Source organism: Prionailurus viverrinus, chromosome C1 (genome assembly GCF_022837055.1).
Source record: "Prionailurus viverrinus isolate Anna chromosome C1, UM_Priviv_1.0, whole genome shotgun sequence".
In the NCBI taxonomy this organism is placed as follows: Eukaryota; Metazoa; Chordata; class Mammalia; order Carnivora; family Felidae; genus Prionailurus; species Prionailurus viverrinus.
In genome coordinates, this window is record NC_062568.1 from 77,163,089 (window position 1) to 77,182,654 (window position 19,566).

Genomic DNA, 19,566 nt, shown 5'->3' on the forward strand with positions numbered 1-19,566 from the left:
TGGGAAGGATGTGGAGAAAAGGGAACCCTTGTATGGTCTTGGGAACGTCAACTGGTGCAGCCACTGTGAAGAACAGTATGGAGGTTCCTCAAAAAGTTAAAAATAGAAATACCATATGACCCACTAATTCCACTTCTGACTATTTACCCAAAGAAAATGAAAACACTAACTTGAAAAGATATATGTGCCTCATGTTCATTACAACATTATTTACAATGGCCGAGACAGGAAAATAACCTAAGTGTCCATCAACAGGTGAATGGACAAAGAAAATGTGGTACACATTTTTATGTACAACACTACTATTCAGTCATAAAAAAGAAGGACATCTTGCCTTTTGCAACAACATGGATAGATCCTGAGGACATTATGCTGAGTGAAATAAGTCAGATGAAGAAAGAAATTCCTATGAATTCATCTATGTGTAGAATCTAAAAAAACAAACAAAAAACCAAGCTCATTAGATACAGAGAACAGATAGGCAGTCGTCAGAGGCAGGGGTGGGTGGTAGGGAAAATGAGCAAAGGGAATTCAAAAGTATAAATGTTGGGGCACCAGGGCGGCTCAGTCAGTTAAGCAACCGACTTTAGCCCAAGTCATGATCCCTCTCTCTCTGCCTCTCCCCTGCTCACTCTCTCTCAAAAATAAACATTAAAAAAAATTTAAAGTTAAAAAAATAAAAGGTATAAATGTCCCGTTATAAAATAAGTCATGGGGAGATTAACATACAGAACAAGAACCACAGTTAATACTATATTGGAGGGGTGCCTGGGTGGCTCAGTCGGTTGACCGTCCAGCTTCGGCTTAGGTCATGATCTCACAGTTTGTGGGTTCGAGCCCCGCATCGGGCTCTGTGCTGACAGCTTAGAGCCTGGAGCCTGCTTCGAACTGTCTCCCTCTCTCTCTGCTTCTCCCCCGCTCATGCTCTCTCTCTCTCCTCCAAAAATAAAAACATTAAAAAAAAACAAATACTATATTGGAGAGTTGCTAAGGGAATCTTAAAAGTTCTTACCACACACAAGATTTATTATGTAGTGTAGAATATTAACTAGACTTGTGATCATTTTCCAATCCATACAAATAACAAATAGTTACAGGGGTGTCTGGGTGGCTGTCTGTTAAGCATCCGACTTACCTCAGCTCACGATCTCACGGTTTGTGGTTCAAGCCCCTCACTGGGCTCTGCACTGGCAGTGCAGAGCCTGCTTGAGATTCTCCCTCCCTCTCCCTCTCCCCCCCCCCCATACCCCACTTGGACACATGCATGCTCTCCCTCTCTACCCCCCTCCCTCTCTCTCAGGATAAATAAACTTTAAAAAAATCATTACATTGCGCATCTCATGTGTAATGACTAATGTTTTATGTCAATTGTATCTCAAAAAATGTAAAATGTAAAAATTAGGAAGTCAATTAAATATGCCACCAAGAGACAGGACTTCTGAAACCACCTCAGAGATGTTGTTACACAACATCATACTTTTAAATTTTTTTTTTTAACGATTTATTTTTGAGACAGAGAGAGACAGAGCATGAACAGGGAAGGGTCAGAGAGAGGGAGACACAGAATCTGAAACAGGCTCCAGGCTCTGAGCTGTCAGCACAGAGCCCGACGCAGGGCTCGAACTCACGGACCGCGAGATCATGACCTGAGCCAAAGTCGGCCGCTTAACCGACTGAGCCACCCAGGCGCCCCCACATCATACTTTTAAAGCAAGTGAGAGTTCAAGGCACGTAGGAGCCAACATTTAAACCTGTATGTAAAGTGAAATTAGACACAGTGCCTGCAATAGCCATATAAATAACTCTGCAGGCATTAGCAGGAATTGCTGGGGGTGGGGGACAATAATTACAAAGGCCTTTGATCCTCTAGTGTATCTTCTATCTGGGATCTCAAAGGAGCCAGCAACCAACAAAGCCCAGAAGTGCTCTGGAAGAGGCGGCTGTGTCTCCACCTGTTTACAGTAGCAGACCCAGACCCTGCACCCTTGCACAGTAGCAGCTGAAGTCAGAAAAAGACTGGATGTTACTAAGGCCCTGATATAAAAACATCCCGATTAAATCAAGACTCCACGTACCTTAACTTCAGTCTGTTTTGTTTTAAGTTTATTTACTTACTTTGAAAGGCTGGGGGGAAGGAGAAAATGAGTTGGGGCCGGGGGGGGGGGGGGGGGGGGGGGGGGGGGGGGGGGCAGGAAGGCAGAGAGAGAAAATCCCAAGCAGGTTCTACAATGTCAGCACCCAGCCCGAGCCAGGGCTTGAACTGTGAGATCATGACCGGAGCCAAAATCAAGAGCTGAACACTAAACCCACTGAGCCTCCAGGCACCACTTCTGTATGGTATCTTTAGATAGGATCCCAGTCAGATAGCAAACGCATATATCCCAGGTTGGCCATTCTCCTATTATACTGGATTCTTAAAAAGCAAGGAAGAACAGAGAACTTGAGAGAAATAACCCAGCCTGCTATTTCAGATCTCCCAATTCTATTTGCCCTTCTTGCCTAATGTTATGGGCTGAACCGTGTCCTCCCCGCAAATTCATACACTGAAGTCCTAACACCTGGTACCTCAGAATGTGACCTTATTTGGAGGTAGAGTCATTGTAGAGGTGACTAGTTAAGATGAGGTCATTCTGGGGCAGGGTGGGCCCTAATCCAACATGACTGGCGTCCTTATAAAAATGGGAAAACTTGAGCACACGCGCGCGCGCACACACACACACACACACACACACACACACACACACACACGCACACACACACACACACACCCCACAAAGAACACCGTGTGACGACTGGAATTAACGCTGCCCCAGAAAATACCAGAAACTGGGGGAGACACAGGAAACACCCTCTTCCTTACTTAGTGCCTTCAAAGGGAAGCACAGGCCTGCTGAGAGCTACATCTCAAACTACCAGCCTCCCAACCGTGAAAAGATACATTTCTATTGTTTAAGCTGCCCAGTTGAGTTGCTGTTAGGACAGCCCTAGCAGACCACACATCTCCATAGCCAGGCCTGGTACCGTCCACTAAGAGCGCGGCTCTAGCCTGATCTTGGAGATGAAGACACCAGGACAGAGAAATAAAGGACACTGCTTAGACACCAAGCCCTCACTGACCAAGATTAGAACTCAAATCAAGAAAACAAAAAATCTGCTGCAAAAAGTTGTGAGAAGTAAAAGCATGAAAGAAATTACAAACTCCCTTCCCTGGAAGTCTGCTAACTCCTCTGAGATGGCTTAGGGTGGTTCTGTCTAAAGAGAAAGGTGCCTCCTAGTCCTACAAATCTCACCATCGACACCCGCGCCCCCCCCCCCCCGCAAACTCATAATTTCCACTGCAGGAATGAATTACTTTCAAAGGCCTAAATCTACTAAAAAGAAGGCAGCTACTGAAAATTGAGGCAAGAAAAAAAATATGAATAGAAATGGCATTTTAATAAGTAATAAGACTTTAAGGGAGGCTAGGAGTTCAGACTCACTTCTGAACTTTAATATGGAATTAATCCACAATGTCTTCCAAAAACATCCATCCAGCAAACCTTGCACAATGGTGTCCATTTCAAATGCAGCCATAGAAAATACAAATGAACCTCTAAAAGCAATCAGTGTTAGGGGGGGTTTTATGAATTGATCTCTGGTATGAGCCAGCTATGGCTAAAGTCCAAATTACAGCAAGTGTCAGTGATATCTAGACTAAATTTAGTATTAGCTAGAACAATATGGTTAGAGTTAAATTTTATGAAATGGAAATATACTCACGGAAGAAGTATGGAGCACGTGTGAATGCTGGCTACCAGTCCATGCACCGAAAATCAGATCCAGGGGTGAATAAAATAGACCCTAGCCTGCCCTCATAGAGCTTAGAACAGAGTTCACAAATAGAATTCAGTGGTACCCCCACAGGGTGATAATATCTCTTGGTCTTTAAGGTGAAAATTTCAGGGCACCTGGGTGGCTCAGTAGGTTAAGCGTCCGATTAGGGCTCAGGTCACGATCTCCCAGTTCATGAGTTCGAACCCCACATCAGGCTCTGTGCTGACAGCTCAGAGCCTGGAACCAGCTTCGGATTCTGTGTCTCCCTCCCTCTTTCTCTCTCTCTGCCCCTCCCCATTCATGCTCTCTGAAAAATGAATGTTAAAAAAAAAAATTAAAATAAAGGTGAAAATTTAATGACTGCTATCTTAGAAATTTCGATTTGCTCTTCTGAATTTTAAAATTAGTCAGTTCTCGTGACTCTCCTTGAAGTTAGTAGCAGAGGCTGGGCCCTAGGCTCCTCTCAGGTAGAATGTACAGGAGTGTTCCCCTTAGTGTGTGTGCCAACCTTAGAAGCAGACCAATATATAGCTTGAACAAACCAAGGTCACTGATTTAAGACCCGAAGGACCAGGTAACTTCAAGAGACTGCACTTATTATCCTGGCAGACAACTCCACATTTCAAGTCACTGCTTTACAGAAAGGAATTATGGCCCCCAACATACAGACAGATGGTATGAGCAAAACATTTCATGAACAGAGAGGGAAGCAAAGATCAATACAGATGCGGATCTGGTTACAGAGGGGGAAACAGGCCTCTATCCAGGGATCATGGTACCTTTGGAGTGGGGGGGGGGGGGCAGGCAGAGGGCAGTGGTGCAAGGTGAGGGCAGCATTCACCTACATAGGACCTCAGTCCTTCCAGGACCCTCTTCTGGCCCTGACATTGTGGCACTGTGACCGACCTTGTCCAGCCAGCCTACCAGGCAAACTAAGTGTTCACGGTCACATTCATGTGACTTCTAGGATTTCCCTTTCCCATGGAGGGCTGAACAGTTCATAAACAGCCTGTTAAACCAGCAGCAGCCTTTTGCTTCAAGGTACAGCGGCTCAGTTTTAGTCACAGGCTACACCACCAGGACTGGATGCATTCCAACTGCCCTTCTTCCTCAATGACATCAGATCACTTTCAGCAAATGACAAGCTGAAAGGTAGATGGCAGTGTGATTAACTTCAGTTTTATGTTTTTAAATTCACAATTTATCCACTGAAAAGAGAGTCAGCACTTGGAGGATAGGGCTCACACACTGTGCTAATTAATGGTGTTGATTTTTCACTGTGGCACGGGTAAGCCCAAACATGGGGCAATCCTCTCTGCATGTGTTCATGTGGACATGCTCACGGGCATTAAATATATAGGAGAAAAAAGGACAAAAACCTTAAAAGCCACTCGCTTCAAATCACTTTAAAGAACAGCCCTTAGAGTGGCTCCTGTAGAGTCCTAGAGAAATTTTTAAGAATCATAGTTACTACTTCTTGCTCTATGTCAGTCTTTTTAAATAAATAAAATTTTTTTAAAAAGTGTTACAGAAATACAATGGTCTCCCAATACAAAGGGAACAGATTTCTTTAAATTTTCTTTAAATTTTTTTTCAACGTTTTTTATTTATTTTTGGGACAGAGAGAGACAGAGCATGAACAGGGGAGGGGCAGAGAGACAGGGAGACACAGAATCAGAAACAGGCTCCAGGCTCCGAGCCATCAGCCCAGAGCCTGACGTGGGGCTCGAACTCCCTGACCGCGAGATCGTGACCTGGCTGAAGTCGGACGCTCAACCGACTGCGCCACCCAGGCGCCCCCTTAAAGTTAATCTATTATGTCCAGATGGCTATTTAAGCCACATCAGACACAAAGCCGTCACCTCCCTGGGCTACTGCAAAGTCCTGAAGTTGCACTGCTCTCCAGAGCTTCCTGCAGACATCCCTGGGGGCCACTAATGCTCGAGTGCACCCCCACTAGGATTTCTTGCCTCATCACCTCAATATTGCAAGGGACTTCCTGGGAATTAAAAAGGAGCTGTCAGAGCATTCTGTGGCATTTAACAGGACACTGGCCACGAAGTCGTCCGTGGCTGTCCATTCCAGCCAGCCAGCGGCTTGGCTATCTACAGCCAGAAGCCCATGGGGGCCATCTATGCGCATTCTAGGTTAGGAAGGTTCTCACTTCTCCCTATGAAGAGCTTCTTCCTCCTCCCACCTCTCTACATAACTAACTCCAACCCCAGCACATTCTAAGGAATTTACAAAAATGCCTTCAACACCTCAGATTTCAAATATTCATTATAACATCTTCCACTGAATAATGACACACAAGTTTTGTCCATTTTCAACTCTTAGTCCTTTTTTAAAATTAGGGTGAGGATTTCTTTACTTTTTCACATAGTACATTCTCACTATAGCACATTAGATCCAGAACGGTCTTTAGAAAATCCCATCACACAACCACCACTAACATTGCTTCCTGTTTTTCCAAACAATCGTTGTCCTGCTTCATACCTAATTTAGAACACATCATAAATATTGCAGTAGCTGTAAAGCATCCCATCCTATGGCTGTACAATTTACTTATCCATTCCCTTTTGGTTAGACAATTAACTCACTTTCCATTTTTATTGTAAGTTATACCTTAAAGAACATCTTTATGCCAAAGATTTTTTTTTAACTTCAGATTGCTTGAAAATATATTTCTAGAGTTAGAATTAGTCCAGGTGTGAGTAATTATCCAAATGAGCAAACGATTTTGCAGTTGTCAGTAACATACAGCCAAAAAGGTTCTCATGCATTTCAGTGTTAAATCCTGACATTTCACTTTCCCATATTTGAAACTCATTCTTCCCTATAAAATCCCTTCCTCTCCTGGACTTGCTCCTCCCTTCAGCCTCCTGCCTCCTTCTGCAGAATTGGCCCCAACTGCCTAGGCAGTAGTTGTCTCACCTGTACGAGGGTAAGGTTTCCTTACTGCTTGCTTTTGTTTCTGCTGGTTTTCATTCATCCTCCAATTCTGCCACGACCTTCCTCCAAAGTATTCCATTAGCATGGTTTAGGATACTTATGGATTATATATGTATCTCATATGTATCTCTTATATTCTGTAGAATATAAATCCTTTAGTGATTAGAAACATTTTTTTAATTACCCACCTTCCCTAAATATAGTTATGACCTACATTCTTACTTCCTTTTTGTTAAATTTTTCACAAGTTCCTAGTCAAACTCAGTCATAGTCTAATTGTTTGCACTAGTTTACAGGTACATCCATCATAGGCTTCCAGTAATTTTGGCCCTCTTTCTCCATTCACAAAGAACAAGTTTCCTTCTCCTCCCAACCCCGCCAGAAGTTTGATCACTTTTTAAAGGTTGGTCTTTTTTCAGAATCCCATGACCTATTTAATTCCATCACACTGAGATTAGCCCAAACATATACACTAATGGCTCATCTCAGAAACATGAAGTTTAATCAAGTGTACACATACTGCAAAACAATACAAAACCACAGTCATAAACACATGTATCCATCAAAATACAAGTTGTCAATGTAAACCTGACTGGCTGTTTTTTCTATTATTTGTTTATAGTGTATTTACTTAGCACCAGCACGGCCCCATAAGGAAGTTACAGCCAGTGCCAAAGATTTGAGAACTCATGAGAAATGAAGGAAAGGGAAAAATTTTCAATTTCACGATCATAATCACAAAATGTATAGACCACCTAGATCTGTGGCCACAAATTAAGAAGCGATCACCATCATGTAACTGTAGCAACAAATATGAAGAGTGATGTGGGGGAGAACTCTACTTCTAAGAGGGTCTCCCCCTCCCCATTCCATGTGGACCTCAGTCACTCTGCCACCTGAGACCAATGCTGTGGAAATGAATCACAGCAGTGGCTTCGAAACTTCCATGTGCCTCTGAATCACCTGTGATCTATGAAAGTCTGATTCTGATTCAGGAGGTTGGGGGTGGTGTCTGAGATACTGCATCCTAGCAAGCCCCCAGGGCTCAGAGTGTAGACCACACTCTGTGTAGCAAATATATAGATTTCAGCATCTAGGAATTTTATAAATCAGTGGAATTATAATTAAGTTTCCAAAATGGCTATAAATGATTACCTCCCTTTGTTTTATTAAAGGCAAGCTGCTTAGAGAAGACATTTTTTTAAATTTATTTTTGAGAGTGTGTGTGCATGCATGCAAGTGGGGGAGGAGCAGAGAGCTAGAGAGGAGAGAAACAATCCCAAGCAGGCTCTGTGCTGAAAGCCTCTGGGCTCAAACTCACGAACTGTGAGATCGTGACCTGAGCCAAAAATCAAGAGTGGGATGCTTAACCCACTGAGCCACCCAAGTGCCCCACACTGTTTTTGGTTTTGTTTTTTTAATATTATTAACACTGATAGATCCTGAAATACATCAGAAAATGGTAACATGGGTTGCCTTGAGGAAGGAACTGGCCTACTGGAGAAGTGGGAGGGTTTCACTGAATATTGTTTTGCAGCTTTTATTTTTCTTTCTTTCTTTTTTTCAGTAGGCTTGACACCCATTGTGAAGCCCAACACAGGGCTTGAATTCATGATCCTGAGATCAAGATCTGAGCAGAGATCAAGAGTCTGACACCCAATGGACTGAACCATCCAGAAGCCCCTTTTGCAGCTTTTAAATGTTGAACCACATGAATCAATTACCCATTCAGAAAACAAATTATATTTTAAAACCTTAAAGCATTTCATAGGATATTCTGAAAGCTCAATAAACATTAACTCAAATTAATCCATTCCCAGGAAAGTAAATGGTGAGCCCAGGAGACCACATACCTTAAATAACCTATCATTTTTCTTCAAAGAGGGAACATGCCTTAGTTCAGCCATCTTCTAGAATCATGCCAACATTACATTTTTATTGTCATAACCCTTTTCAACCCAATTACTCTTCTCCAGCACTGGAAGGGCCCCATAGCATACCTTCCTTCATACTAGATTCATAAAAAAAAAAAAAAAAAAGCTTCTATGTGCACCCTAGTAACTCCAGTCCCACTGCTGGGAACAGGGAGAAAATGGCAGAGAACTTTAGATCACCCAACCTCTGTTAAGTTTCTGAGTTGGACCTATCTGCTCTATAACTGTTCCTACAAACAGCAGTCAAGTTGGACTTTTAGATCAATACAGAAGCAACTGCAGCTGAAATCAGAAACCAAAAGCAGGAATGGGCGAGACTATGTGTGTCAGTATGTGTTCTCATGGGTGTGTCCTCACAGAAGTGACCCTCCAGCTGACCCTTACAGTAAACATTAACTAGACCATCTGTTTTCATCTTAACCCATATTGACCTGGCCCCACCTGCACCCTCACAGGGTCTCCAGGGTAAACACAATCTTCTTAAATAACTTGGTCATGACTCAGCTCTAGGACTCTCTGAAAGTGCTCACTGCATTAGCAACTTCTGAATCGATATTCATCTGTAAATCCTGAAATGCCTGCTTTGACTCTATTTTTTACCAAGTCACCACAAAGCAGACTCTACCACATTCTGTTGAGGCTTCCTTCCCCCAGATCTCTCACTTCCGCCCTCTTTCTCCACTCACACTGCTGTCGCCCTGGTGGGGGTCTTCATCCTCCACCCCAGGTGGAGTCCCTCCTGGATTCCCATCCTCTCCCTCTCAGGTATGTTCTGTGCTTGTGACTGAGCAGACCAGCTGCACCGGATAAAGGTAAAGGATCAAAGACAAATGCAGGCTGGACGGAAACCCATGTCATAGCCCTGCCTAAAGGGGTTATGGCAACAGTCCAGCAGGTGTGTCTAAAGACCCAGAGTCAACCACACCTAATTCCAGTCTCCACGTCTGTTATCTAGGGAGACACGGCAATAGTAGAAAGAGAACCAAAATCATTGGTAGGGGGGAGGGGGAGGAGAGGGAAGGGAAAGGAGCCCCTAGCAGCGTAGTGGCTCTTCCTAACTCTCCCCAGAGACCCCAAAAGCTTCAGATACAGCCCAGAACCAGCACTAACTCCCAGCAACAGAGGAGTAGTCCTGGCAGAGAGGATGGTGAGAACCAGACAGAGCCAAAGACCCAGCCAAGAGGGCTGTGGTTCCAGCAGGAATGCCTGTGCCAAGCAGGAAATGGAAGAAACGCAGAATGAGAATATATTGTGAGGGTTGTGGCAAGGGTGTCTCCAGCGCATATGGGTGCTCTCACCCAGGGCCCGAGCTTGTGTGGCTGAGTTCTTACCTGCCAGGCAGTGGGTATGAAACTGCCAAAACACCTCTGCCCACGTCAGCAACGGATCAGGAACTGAGAGCTGCTGCCGGTTAAAAGCCAAAGGAGCTACAGCTGCACGTGGCTGGAGAAAGTAGTTACAGCTGTGGAAGACCCATTCCACCTACTCAAAACTCTCACCAGCTCCTCCTACATCACAGCACCACCAAAAGCAATGGTGACGAGGCATGCATTGCCTATGAAGACGTCACCTGCTACCATTCTCCTCCCTGCTTAGTATTCTGTAGCCACTCTGATGTTTCTTCTTCTTTTTTTTTTTTTCAACGTTTATTAATTTTTGGGACAGAGAGAGACAGAGCATGAACGGGGGAGGGGCAGAGAGACAGGGAGACACAGAATCGGAAACAGGCTCCAGGCTCCGAGCCATCAGCCCAGAGCCTGACGCGGGGCTCGAACTCCCGGACCGCGAGATCGTGACCTGGCTGAAGTCGGACGCTTAACCGACTGCGCCACCCAGGTGCCCCACTCTGATGTTTCTTGAACAAATCAGGGAAGTTGCCACCCCAGGGCCTTTGCACCCACCATTCCCTTGGCCTAAAAAGCTCTTCCCACAGGAGAGCTCTTTCTCTCTCCTCCAATCTTCACTCAAATGCCTCAGTTAGTGTTCCCTGAGCACCCTATTTAAAATTACAGATCCCCTCCTCCACCACCTCAGCACTCTTTCCTTTTTCTGTCTTTGTTTTTCCTCAAAGCACTTATCACACTGACCTCCTGTATGTTTTGCCTACGTATTTGTTTATAGCCCCCTTCAGCAGAAGCACGTGTGCTGAGAGTCTAGGAAGACTAAAAGAACTTTCAAGAGACACAAACGATTTTACAAGCAAAAGCAACAAATGCCCATTATGCCCTTTTTTTTCCTCCTTCCCCTTACACAGCCATTCCCGGTTTTCAGATGTAGATTGAGAGACGTCCTTCTAAAAGTTTTCCTTCACGTGTTTCTGCTTCCCTGGTCCCCCTTTCTCCAAACTCCCACAGCACTGTCTATTTATGCAAAATTCACTCTAAGCCAGTAGCGCCTGCCTCACTGGGCTACTGGAAAGACAACATGAGTGAGTTCGTGGTTAGAAAACCCCTAAGACCGTGCTCAGTGCTATTTGTCATCCAGCAATGTAGCCATCATTATTATTTAGCACATAAATCTTGTCTCACATAGACTGATTAAAGCCTTATTCCCACAGCTAGATTATAAGCCAACTGAGGGCAAAGATCTTATTCTGTATTTTGAGATCCCCCGAACCACTTAACCCAGTTTTTAATAATTATTTGTCAACTGGCTGAAACATAAGGTTTCCACTGTTAAAGATTTGTTTGAAACTCCTTAGAGTCTCTATTTAAACAGTGATTCTAATCCTTCCAGGACTGACCTGATGTGTAAATACAGCAAGTCCTTGAAAATGGCATTTATAATAGGAACTTTGCTATAGCACGAACAGCAGAGCCAAAATACTATATGAAAGATCAAACAAATATTGACTCAAAAGAATTTTCCCCAAGGCAACTGTTATAGTCTTATCTTGAATAGAATGTTTGCAGTTAATTAAGTATTGCCAGGGACTCAGAAAAATCCCAGGCAGACCCTGCCAAACTGGGTTTTACACTCCTATCATCTTCTTATTTACAAGTCCCTCTCCTCACACACCCCTCACCTATCACTACTGTTAATGCTGTGTGTGGGATTAAATGGTCAGTAAGTCATACACCTTTTATCCGTGGAGAAAAGATAATGGAATCTCAGTGCCAAAGATTCCATTTACCTATCTCACAGCAAATACACTCTGTCTTTACCCTTCCAGAAATCAATCAGGCTGTATCTATTACTACCTGTTGACTTCTTGGAAATGTATGAAATAGTAGAACCGTGTAGAGAGGGGGCGTTTACTGGTTTCACGGAACATGCCTCTATACACCAAATACTAATGACAATTCACCAACCGTGAAGACTGCCAGAACCTGGGAGCCTCCAAATTTACCTCAAGATCAGGCTGTGCCGTGTAGGGAGTGGGCTGATTGCTAGCTTACACTGGGTTGTCTAAAATGTGGGGGAGGTCAATTATGACAGGGGGAAGCCAACAAGAGTCACTCACAGCCTTTCTTCCTTCCCTCCAGCCTTCATTTATCAACTACTTTATGTGATGACATCATAGTCATTCGATGGTACAGGCACCATTCTAGGCACTGGGAATACAAGAGGGAATAAACCCTACCATGCCCTCAGGAAAGTTATACTCTAATGAGAGACAAAGAGAGATCAACAATAAGTAAAATTTATACAGCTGGACCTTGAACTACAGCAGGTTTTAACTTCTCTGGTCCACTTACATGTGGATTTTCTTCAATACAGTACAGTACTGTAAACATATTTTCTCTTTCTTATGATATTCTTGACATTATATATATACTGAACAATATACATAACATACAAAATATGTGTTAATCGAATGCTTATGTTATCAGTAAGGCTTCTGGTCAACAGTGGGCTATTAGTAGTTAAGTTCTGGGGGAGTCAGAAGTTAAACATGGTTTTTCAGCCCAGGGGTTGGTATCCCTAACCCCCTTGTTGTTCATGAGTCAACTGTACTGTGTTAAATGCTAACAAGCGGTAAGGAGAAGAAAAGAAAAAAGAAGGAAGCAGGATGTAAAATATTACCGGGCCAAAAGAAGGGGGTGAAATTACAGATGAAATTACAGGTAGCCAAGAACAGTGAGAAGCTCATATTTGAGTCTGAAGAGTGGGAAGGAGCCAGCTTTGCAGATAAATGGGGAAGAGCATTCAAGACAGCATTAAATACAAAGGTCCTGTGGCAGATCACGGCTGGCATGTTGGGGAACATCAAAGAAGCCAGTGTGGCTGGAGCCTAACATTCACAGGGAGAGATGTAAGAAACAAAATCAGAGAGAAGCAGAGAGCGAGATGTATGCTTCTAAAACACATACCTGTTTATCCATCACAGAGAAAAGCCACCCATTTACCAATTTTCATTTACTTAAAACTCCACAGTAGTTATTCTTCAAAAAATGCATATCTCTATATTTCAAGAGAACAACAAAAAGAAGAAAAAAAGCCAACCTACAAAAGAAAAGAAAAGAGAAAGAAAAAGCCAACATATTTGCCTGGGGAAAAAATCCTAAGTTTCTATTAATAAAAATGAAAACTGTTTGTGGCTTTGAGAGTAGCTTCTATAGAACTGGGACCGAGCACCACAGTGGAGAACACAGCTTAGCACCATGGGCAACTAGATGTGCAACAATGTTATAAAAAGATGTCACGCTGGTATAAAAGAATAACATGCAGAATTACAGTAGAGAAAAGCATTGAAATTTACCACAGGGACATTTTTTTAAATGTTGCAATGCCCCAAAAGTCTTTGGCAAGTTTAAATGCCAAGCTGGCTAATGCAATATCCAGACCACACATCCTTCCTGCCCAACCAGCTTCTCAACATGAAGAAGATGCTATCAGCCAAGATCTGTGACACAGCAGGGTTTGGGGGTGGTACCTTAAGATCTGCTATCTTTCAATTCCATTCAGTCCTAATCAACCAGTTTCGTGCATCTCGTAAACAGTATTCCAATGAAAAAACACTCATAAATTCTCAATAGTTCGGTGCAGTGACTCCACTGTTCTTAAAGAACACACAGTCTGTGTCACCAAGGCAACAAGCACGGACCACAGGGCATACTCTGAAGCATGTGTAACAGAAAACAGCTATTATTAATCACTAGTCACAATCCTTCCCCCATCAGGTTCTTCAAGGCCACACCCCCTCCCCACCCACAAAATGGACAAACTCCTGTTGGTGGGTCATTTCATGACTATCTCTAGTTGGAAATTATCAGAAAGAAAACTAAAAGAAGTCAGTAGGACTAAAGCGATCTACATAATAAAGACTGCAGGTAAAGATGTGACTGGAACTTCAGAAAGGTACGAGGTGATCTGGAACGGTGCGAGGCAGGAGAGATGGGAGAGAATTTTTACAGATATTACTTAGAATTTTTAGAAATATACATTAAATCCCTATTAATATTCTCTGAAAAAAGTCAAATAAAGTTCGAAATTTGGAAATACCTGTTAGTTACTTTAGCTTCTGAACTGTGTTCCTCTGGATGGTAAACTGTATGAAGTACACTTGCAACAACCAGACTTGGGGAAAGAGTCTAGTCCATGGACATAAAAAATGCAGTGAATTCTTTACTTAACATAATACATTCTGCAATATCAAGGGCAATGATGTATTTCAAAACAAAGCATGGTAACGATGTTACAGGGAAAATCACAACCAGATGTCCCCTGCCCTGCCTCAAACGCTGAAGCCAGTTATTCTACAGATGTTAAAAGTCACATGCCAATTTATTCCCAGACTACCTAAAAAAGCAGAAATTTGGACAAAGATTGTCTTCCATTTTTCCAGCCTCAGCAAAGAACCCAAGTAACAAAACCCTGCTTCCTTGCAGTGGTGTTCCCCAATCATCTAGAAGTTTCTACTCAGTAAACCTAAGAAAAAAAAGGATTTTCTCTTGGTATCATTGAATCTTGGAATCCAACCAGTCCCTCCTTTTCTCCTTCAGAAGACAACCTATCAGGCAAGTTGAGAGCAGGGTAGTTACACATTGTCAAAAGCAAAGGCTGTGCTACTCACCAAGAAGATTCTGGTCAAAGAGGATTCATAAATAATATAAAACAATGCCCCAATGGCAAGTAGTCAATTAAATTTTTCAATTGCACAAAGAAGTTAACAAATTCTCCATTCTAACCGGGAAATAACTATTTGAAGCATTAATGATTATAAAATAGATTATATAAAATTAATAAATAGAAATCTATTTAAATTACATAAAATTTTAAAAAATAAGTGGAGGGCCACCTGGGTGGCACAGTCGGTTAAGCGTCTGACTTCAGCTCAAGTCATGACCTCATGGTTCGTGAGTTTGAGCCCCACATCAGGCTCTGCGCTGGGAGAGCCTGCTTCAGATTCTCTGTTCCCTTATCTCTCTGCCCCTCTCCTGTTCCCACTCTCTCTCTCTCAAAAATAAATAAATGTTAAAAATAAATAAAAAATAAGAACAGAACCTGTAAGTCTCATAAGAACTAAAAACAGAGATTATCTGAGAAGATCCTCTAAAACCAAAAGAAAGAAGCAAAGAGTGAAATACTGTGTCATAATACTATGTAACCCCCAAACACCTGTATATAAAGGATGGTTTCTGTCTCTCATGTTTTCCTCTTTCCTTTATTTTCCACAAGCATAATATAGAAGGTCTACAATTGGTGGGCAGGGGAGGGGGGGTGGGGAACAGAAACATGAAGTTTTAAAAAAAATATGCATAGAGAAGACAGAAAATGTCCCTTTAAATGTTATGAATAAGTGTACTTGAGGGATAAATTGCTCCTTATGCTCACTTTTCTGTATTTTCTGAAGCTTCTATAATAAGAATGTGGTAATTTCTAATAAAAAGCAAATTTTAGAAAGATGTTTAAATTATTAAAATGTCAAAGAACTAACATGTTTATTAAGGGTCAAAATGTACACATGAAAAATATGACCAGGAGAAAGGATTCAGCACTGAGAAAGCTACCTTCCACAGTTAAACAACTCAGATGCTCTATACCAGTGCTTCTTATACTTGAGCATGTCTTATGCTTTCTGGGGTGTTGTTTGTTTGGGGTGCCTGGGTGGTTCAGTCGGTTAAGCATCTGACTCTGGATTTTAGCTGAGATCATGATCTCATGGTTCATGGGTTCGAGCCCCGCATCGGGCTCTGTGCTGAGACAGTGGAGCCTGCTTCGGATTCTCTCTCTCCTCTCTGCCTCTCCCCTGCTTGTGCACACTCTCTCTCAAAATAAATAAATTTAAATTTTTTTTTTTAATTAATGAAAGAAACACAGGTGATGGGACCTGAGGAGGTGCACTTCTAACACACTCTCAGGTGATACTGACACTGCCAGTCTGCAGACCTCACTTGGTGTAGCCAGGTTTGAAGCAACAGGAAGTAAGTAGAGTCCAGCCTGTGTTCTCCCAGGAAGCATGCCAAGCTCATTCTAGGCTGAACAAAGAGAAAATGAACTCAGAATTTCACCTTCTTTCAACATTCTAAAGCAAGGGCATAGAGTCCTCGCTCTGGTGAACGCTTGGTGATTAAATACTTAGCTATGTTCTTTAAAAGGGGGGTGTCAATGAAATTAAGATCATCATGATTCCAGGACCGAATGAGTTTGTCAAAGCAACCAATGGAACCAGCCTTTGTCCCAAGCATGGCAGACAGTCTCTGAACACCCTAGAATCCACAAACATACCAAATCTCTTGGTGGTACTTTTCAACCACATTGTTTCCTACGATGATTTTGTTAGATACCTACGAATAGGAGGCAGTCCACAAATTCAAAATCTGTCATTCACAGGGAGACAAAACAAGGCAAACATGCCCTCCATGAGCTTACCAGCACTTGCCAGGCGACTCTGAGAACTCTGGAGCACGGGAAAAGGGGTGAACTTGTAAGGAGTCAGAACAGTGCCTGCCCTTTCACTACCAACCTCGTACTTCTTGCCACCTCAGGGTCCATCAGGAGCTAACAGCAAAAAACATGCTCACAAACTCCGTAAAGCCTCAGTAAGAGATTGCACTGCCTAAGAAATGACTCAGGTCCACACCCAATATCCTCCACCTTGACAACCCATCAAAGCAATAGAGGGTGACCGTGGGGGGATTCCTTTCACCCTAAGGAAGAAGGTCCCTGGCTGAGAGGCCTCCAAGTTCTGTGCACTGAGAACCTCAGCAAGAAACTAACTTAATGAACCACTCAGAAGAGCACAGAGAATTCCCACCAGCCTCCATGTCCCTAAACACAATGCCATTTATCCCCAATGCTGTCATTTCCTGCCTGCAGTGAAGTAATTACACACAGTGGGAATTCTGGAGCTGCTGGTTCTAATGTTTACCTGCTGTTAACTTGTGTGACCTCAAAGATATTTCTCTAGTGCCTTGATTCCTCTGCTATAAAAACAAGATAAGGGAATGACATGCTTGACAAAGTGCCCTCGTAGAATACTCAAGTCATTGCTATCCTAGAGTTGCTCACAGGGATGGTAATTAACGTGTCTCTTTCACTAAGGCCTTCAGTAAATATGATGGCACGTTGTGTAAAGCATGGGATCCCAAATGATATTTCCTTTCTTGCTAAACCAGGTTTCAGTGGCAGATGCTACCTATAAAATTGTTGATAAAAACTGTATAGAATGTGCTTCTTTGTAAATCACTATTTCATTCACTGAGATGTATTTTTCCATAATCATGGCTCTAACAACAGCCATGGCTTCACAAGTAGAAGAGACACTAGAAAAATCACCTTAAGTTATATTTCTAGAACCTTAACATCCAGCATTAAAAACTTAGTTAAGTAAAATTGGGCTGTACTTCTTTACCAGTGAAATAGTTTGTAACCACTGAACACCATGTTTTAGAAGACTAATTAGTAACATAGTCTGGGCATGTGAGAAAAGCTCGTTAAAAAACACTCTGTATGTAAAACAATCACTATAATCTGATTTTGTAAATCTATGCAGGCATAAAAAATACTCAATAAATGGTAGCTATTATATTTTACATCTCTCTTTAGGGCCCCAGCCCTTTTCTTATATATTTGAGTAAGTTATATATTCAAGTTATGACACATATTAATCATTTATGTGTCACAAATGTAATGTGAATTTTCCCAGTCTGTTGTCTCTTCATTTATATAGAAGTTTTAAATTTTAATATATGCAAGTGAATTTGCTTTTTCTTCACTGGTTGCTTCTCTTGCTTTAAAGCCATAAAAATCGTCATTCCTAGGCAGACCTAATAAATATTTTCTGCTAGCTTTTCTATTATTCAATTTGTAATATTCAACCCTCTGGACTTTATTTGTAAGATATCCTATGTTTGGTGGGGTACAAAGTGATATCTCATTATGTCCAAAGCATGTCTTAATTAATCTATTAGACAATGCCTCCTCATTGCCTTATTTTGAAAACTTTAGCACATTGGTGTTATACGTAGTTAGGAAATTATTCCAGTTCACTTTTTAAATAACAAGTACAAAAACTTCAAAGGAAAAACCCAAATATACATAGTAGTTTCATAAGAAATCTCAGTAAAAGATTATAAACAAATGAAATCATCGTCATCATCAAGCCATTTCATCTTCAATGGGGCATCAGTCAGCTAAGTAATAATTGCTATTTAAAATTAGTTCTTCCCATTTAGTCGAAGGCTTTGAAAATACATTTGTAAGGCATAGAAGTACATGGTAGCTGAGTCACCAACCGTTGGTTGAATTCTCTGCTTATTTTATGGGTAGGGTCTACTTCTTGGGTCACAATGTTATTCTCACCCCAATACACCTGAAAAGAATGCCCCATGGCCTGAAAACACAAAAAATAAAAGAAGTTGAAGAATTCATTGCTTAATTTAGTGAAGATTTAGAACTATCATTTTCACTCTATTGATTTTCCCTCCAGATATATTAGAAACCTACCATACACAGTATGTACTATATAAATTTGGATGTGTTTTTTTTTCCATTTCTAATGTCTGCATCTTGCCATTTCCATTAACATATAAGCTCCTGGAAAGCAAAGGCTATGTTTATTGGAGAAGGAAGGAAGGAAGGAAAGATGGACTCGTTTGCTGAGCCTTGCCCACAGTAGACACCCAGGAAAGGCTAACAATGGACCAACTATTTTAGCATTTCAGCCATAAATAGTGCTTAAGGGGAAAAAAATTATACATATATATATATATATATATATATATATATATATAATATGCCACTGAATGTTTTCATCTGAATTCATCTCTCCTACTAAGTAACATGGACAGATTTTTGCCATCAACTCACACCCTGAAGCACAAGACATGATGATCTTTCTTTTCATTTGCATAGCTACGACTCGTCATTATCCAGTCCTATTTTTTGACTCAACAAAATAGAATTGCACCATTAGGCTTTCAGCATGTCTGTTCTTGCACTGACTATTTTGAATTGTGCCTTTTAGAAAAAAAAAACATTTCAAGAAAAAAGAAAAATTGTAACTCGTTAAAGTACACAGCCACTTGGCTTGGTTTTAGAACCTGAGCTTTTCTGGGTCCATTTGCCTGTTGTTTTTCCATGTAGGGAAGGAAAGTGTGAGAGAGGTTCCTCTGGAGCAAGGCAGTGGGTGAGAGTCCTCAGCCCTGTAATCTCTGTCTGTAGTCCCCTACACTCATGAAGGGACCAGTTCTCTAGACACTATGCTCATCATCATCATCATCATCAGTGCTACAATTTACTGAGCATTTTATAGATGTCAATCATACTGCTAAATGTTTTACTTGTTATTTCCAGTGGTGTTTTCATTACCAAAAAATTTTAGTATTTCCTCCCCATTTCTAAAACGATTGCTCAGTGTGATACTATGCATAATTAAGTGTAATTTTAGAGATCTTGCTTAATTTTTTAATCTAATAAAGGA

General features: G+C 41.8%; 1 protein-coding gene across 6 annotated transcripts in view; it reads right to left on the reverse strand.

Annotated features, from left to right (window-relative positions):
* Window positions 1-19,566, reverse strand: part of LYPD6B (LY6/PLAUR domain containing 6B) — a 175,947-nt gene that overhangs the window by 133,365 nt on the left and 23,016 nt on the right. The window contains exon 1 of one of the 6 annotated variants that reach the window (XM_047871511.1): window positions 10,031-10,074. The exons of the other annotated variants lie outside the window; for them this stretch is intronic. The gene's annotated coding sequence lies outside the window, so the exon portion shown is untranslated. Of the gene's footprint in view, window positions 1-10,030; window positions 10,075-19,566 lie in introns of those variants that run through there. 6 annotated transcript variants of the gene reach the window in all.